The following is a 5,417-nucleotide window of genomic DNA, read 5'->3' on the forward strand; positions in this document are numbered from 1 at the left end:
GAACCTCCACTTTTCATTGGTAAAATGGGATCATAATCCCTCTCCCATATTCTCATGTTGTGAGAGTAACATGACGTGCCACATGTACAGAGCCTGGGACATGGGTGGAGCTGACTCAGTGGTGTCTGTGTTTGTTTCTACAGCCCATTAATCATGTGACTCCTCCAGAACAGGAAACGCATCCTCCAATCAACCTCAGAAGACCCACAAAATAAATGTGTCATGAACAGCAGAAATCCAGAGAAATAAAACGTGTTCGTATTTTGAAAAGGGACAGTGAAGGATGAAAGTTGCTGACAGTGTGAATTACTGTTGATTTCATCATTGTTGCCATCCCCAAAACAAACAGCCCCAGAAAGCACAGTGGTTCCAACCCTAGGTCTGAGGCATCCCCGGGCGTTTCCAATTATCTCCACGTGTATTAAACAAAACTCGGACCAGAGCTAACTAGAGTTTTCTCTAATTCAAAACGTGACTGTTCTCAGTCATCAGCACTTTGCAAGTAGGAGAGGTGCCACAGAATCGTGCCATGGCAGGGTCTGCCTCTGCTTCTTCCATTACTCTTTGCTCACAAGCTCTATATTCTTGAGGTAGCGATATGTCCTGTTCAAGATTCTGCTTCCTGCTAAGTATGGCCATGTGGCTAAGGTGTGGTCACTGAAACAAGAGAAACTCACAGAGGATTTCAGGGAAGGTTCTTTGAAAGGAAGAAGAGATGACAGGAGAAAGACCCCTTTGTTTTACCCTGTTCCTTCCTTCCTGCTGCCTGGAATGCAGACGCAATGACTGGAGTGACAGCAGACATCTTGGCACACCGAGGATGGAAGCCAAGTGTTGGGAATGGCAGAGCAAGAAGAGAGACACAGACTGGGCCCCACATGATCGTGAGGTCACCACACCAGCCTCCCCAGGACTTCTTGTACATTAGAGGGAAGACCTTTATGCATTTAAGCCACTGTTTTTGGAGTTTTCTGTTGGGTGCAATATATATCTACTAACTAACATATATATTGAGTTACTAGAGACTGCTCTGTGTCCCTGGCTACTAACCCATGCTTGGCAGGAAATACAAGTGGGGGTGGTATGTAAGGGGGCAGAACATCCCGGTGCCAGGGGAGCATCCAACAGCATCTTCTCACTAGTGCCCACTGATCTTGGCTAGTTCTAGCCCTGGGCAGTGATCCATCCCTCCCTGTTTTACGTTCTAGAGACCTCCAACCTAAGCCAAAATCCAATGTGGGGCAGGGTGTTGCCGCAGGAAAAGAACATAAGTCTGCATGAGCCTTGGTTCAAGTCTTACCTTTGATTCTTAACAGCTGTGTCACTTTGGGCAAAACCACTTAACCCTTGAGCTTCAGCTTCCTTCTCTGAAAAATGGGAGTCCCAGTAATGCCCACCACAAAGGGCTCCATGGATAATGTGAATCAAGTCCCTGAAATTCAGCCCTTAGGAATGACAGTTGTGATTATTACAGATTAGTTACATTGATGTTATTATTTTCAGAGAGAGGTCTTGGGGCTGTGGCACATTCTCCCCAGGTGACACTAGTCATAAAGAGTCCGTCTGCCAGTGCTGGAAACACAGGAGTCACAGGTTTGATCCCTGGGTCGGGAAGATCCCCTGGAGGAAATGGTAACCCACTCCAGTCTTCTTGCCTGGGACATCCTGTGGACAGAGGAATCTGGCGGGCTACAGTCCACGAGGTCACCAAGAGGCAGATACGACTAATCACGCACGCGTATGTATACACGTGTTCTCTTTCCCAGGCGAAGTGGAATCAGCTTTAATGCCATAAAGGTCAATCCTAACTGAGGACTGGCAGGAGGAGACCCAGCCCCTGTCACTGGCTTCGCTGCTGTCTAGCTGTGTGATCTCAGGCTAGTCACCAACTCTTTCTGAGCGGCAATTTCCCAAGGATGCCAGACTCCATCTCCAAGACCCCTCCCAGCATCAAAGTGCAGTAACCCCAGGAACACAAGGGAGTCTGAGAACCAGGATCAGAACAGACAGTCCACCTGCTGTACTTCTAGCGGTGCTGATTTTACCCCCAGCCTCTCTCCACCAGTCATTTACAATGTTCTTACTTATTGAATTCCTATCATATCAAGGACCTGATTCTGGAAGAAGTGTTATTTCTGCAGACACTGAGGCTAGATCTCAGGACTCAGGCGAGGAGACACTTGGGCACATCATTTGTCTCACTTTATGTAAACTTGATGTAAAAACTCAGATGTGCAAATAAATTGGAAGGTTGTTGGTTTGTAAAAGAATCATCGAGAAGCATAAATAATCTTGCTCGTCTCTCTCAGTCACATGAATCACCCACACAGTTGAGGGTAATGACATTATGCTTAGTCCCGAGCTATCGAGCTTGAGATTCTCGAGCTCACCTATAATTAGTTCGATGCTGTCCATAAAACTCCCACCAAGTAAGCACTCTCATCCTCATATTGCCAATAGGATAGAAGGACAGAGAAGTTATTATACATACTTAGCTTAAGTCAAGGTCAGGCAGACAATAAACAGTTGAACCAGGATGATAATCTAGATCTAATCTAGGTTGTCACCGTAGCACCACATTCTTAAGGCCTAAAAGAGAAACAGCACAAAACGGGATGATGCCAGAAGAGAACTGGCTGGCTATGTGACCTGGGGACAGTTGAGGAATCTCTCTCTGCCTGTTTTCTCATGTAGCAGAAATGTGCATTGGATAGATCAGATCCCCATTCTACAGAGCAGCGCCTGTTGGTACATCTCCAAGCTGCCAGGACGTCCCGACCCACTACATAACTCAATATGTATCAAGGCTGCCAAGGGGAGAGCAGCTAGCCATGGAACAATGGCCTACTTGGAACCTCCCAATGGACAGAAGACTGGGGACCCTGACTTCACACATCTTGCCTGCCCATCTCCAGCTGCCTCCAGAACACCATGGGTGTCTCCACTGGGTCTCCAAACCCAGACAGGTCTGCCTACAATCCTAAACGTGCAATGCTTGGGCTCTGTGGAGTCGCTGGGCTATCTGTTGTTGTTTAGTCACTAAATCCTATCAAACTCTTTGCAACCCCATGGACTGTAGCCCACCAGACTCCTCTGTCCACGAGATTTCCCGGGCAAGAATACTTGAGTGGGTTTCCATTTTCTTTCCTGAAGGATCTTCCCGACCCAGGGATCAAACCTGCATCTCCTGCATTGGCAGGCAGATTCTTTACCACTGAGCCACTCAGGAAGCTGGACTATTTGAGGGCTCTCTAAATGTCTACCCCAACTCCTGCTCTACTTACAAACTCTCTCTCCACCCAGGGAGTGGGGGCCCCTCGAGTGCACTAATGTCGACCTACATCAGCCAGACAGTGCCAAATGATGTCACCGTTCCATGTCACCCTGTGAGACTTTCGCAACAGACGGTGTTGCTATAAAAAAATTTAACAAGCCAACAATTGACACTCGAACTCTTTTGTATCCGCCGATGAATCTGATGCCCACGTGTTGCCAAAAGCATTTATTGTCTCATAATTTGATTTACTTTTCTCCATGCTGCTCTCGATGCCTGCAAGTAGGGGCAAAATGGCTGATGTCTCCAGATGCCACGGAGGCTAATAAAGCTTGCTGTGCTCCCAGCATGCTCTCTGCTGTCAGAAACCGGCAATTAACTTAATAGGGTTCTTGAAATGGAGTCGATCCGGGAAATGCGGCATGTGTTGACACTCTCCCGCTGATCCAGGCAGCCTCCCACCATTGACTTGCCGGGTCTGTTTGCTATTTGAATTATTTAGGAGCTTGTTATGTGAATTAAAAAGCAGCACTTTGCAGCATTAAGTCTAATATTTTATGATCTTCAATTGATTAGGTGGGCTTTCAGGATTACATGCAAAGGTTAAGATAAAACACGCCTTAGACAGGCGGCTCTCGCCAGCCTGCTTTGCTTTTCAAAAACCTAGATGAAAACCCAAAAGGAGCCTGCCTCCTTTCTCACTTCCAAGCAAGTCTTCTGGAACCTATTTCCAGACCATTAAAGGGCTTTGCCACCCTGAGGATACCAGGCTCCCTGGGTTTTCAGGACCAAAAGGAGGCTGGTCCCTCCTTTCTCTAGTTTTTCTTTTGTCTCTTTCTTGGAACAAAGATACCAGTGATGACATGATCCCAGAAGGACGGCCTCCCAAGCCTGGGCCTGCAAAAGGAAAACCCTGCTGTTGGTTCCCAGCCACTCGCTTGGACTTGGATGGGCACCACTGTCACACCTGCCTTTGGCCAAGGGTGTGTATAGCCCACGCCCCATGCGGCACCAAGCTTATAGTGCACCAAGCTCCAGAGGACTTCCCCTGCCATGTGCCCATTCACACTTTCCTGCCCTACCAGCTGCCACCGCCCTCTCTCCTGGCTGATGACAACAGTGTTCTACAAGGATTTTCCCATCAGTCCCCACCCAATCCACCCTACACCCAGCAGCCTTATCTTTCTAAAACCCAGCTCTGGCTATGACACTCCCCAGCTCAAAACCCCTCAATGGCTCCTCATGGCCTCACCAATCTGGCCTCAGGCTCTCTTTCTAGCCTCATCTGCTATTGCTCCCATATGAACCAGCCAAACTGAGCCATTTATTATTTTCAAAAAAAAAAACAACCCTTCGTTTTCTCAGCTCTGAAGCTTTGCTTATAATACTCACTTGGTACATTAAGCTTCCTTTCTTTACCTAATGAAAGTACACTAGTCCCTGATGATGCAAAGAGTAAATAAGTATATAATCAAGAGCTTCCTATGTGCCAATCACTTTATATATTAATATTTAATCCTCCAAGGTAGGTGAAAAAGTGAAAGTTGCTCAGTCGTGTCCAACTCTTTGCAACCCCATGGACTTAGTTCATGGAAATCTCCAGGCCAGAATACTGGAGTGGGTAGCCTTTCCCTTCTCCAGGGGATCTTCCCAACCCAGGGATTGAACCCATGTCTCCCACATTGCAGGAGGATTCTTTACCAGCTGGGTCAAAAGGGAAGCCCAAGAATACTGGAGTGGGTAGCCTATCTCTTCTCCAGGGGATCTTCCCAACCCAGAAATCGAACCAGGGTCTCCTGCATCACAGGCAGATTCTTTACCAACTGAGCTATGTACTTTTACTATCTCTATTTTATACATGGCAAAATGGAGGTTCAGAGAAATTAAGTAATCTCTCCAAAGTCACTGGCGAAGGCAATGGCAACCCACTCCAGTACTCTTGCCTAGAAAATCCCATGGACGGAGGAGCCTGGTAGGCTGCAGTCCAAGGGGTCGCATAGAGTCAGACATGACTGAGTGACTTCACTTTCACTTTTCACTTTCATGCATTGGAGAAGGAAATGGCAACCCACTCCAGTGTTCTTGCCTGGAGAATCCCAGGGACAGCAGAGCCTGGTGGGCTGCCGTCTATGAGGTTGCACAG

General features: G+C 47.5%; 1 long non-coding RNA gene across 1 annotated transcript in view; it reads right to left on the bottom strand.

Moving 5' to 3' along the window:
- Positions 1-3,500: 3,500 nt before the first annotated feature.
- LOC105002578 overlaps positions 3,501-5,417 on the bottom strand; it is an 11,986-nt gene continuing 10,069 nt past the window's right edge. The window contains exon 3 of the long non-coding RNA XR_826988.1: positions 3,501-4,171. This is a non-coding gene — a long non-coding RNA (uncharacterized LOC105002578). The remainder of the gene's footprint in view (positions 4,172-5,417) is intronic.

The sequence above is a fragment of the Bison bison genome, unplaced genomic scaffold (assembly GCF_000754665.1).
Source record: "Bison bison bison isolate TAMUID 2011002044 unplaced genomic scaffold, Bison_UMD1.0 scf7180017864456, whole genome shotgun sequence".
Classification (NCBI taxonomy): Eukaryota; Metazoa; Chordata; class Mammalia; order Artiodactyla; family Bovidae; genus Bison; species Bison bison.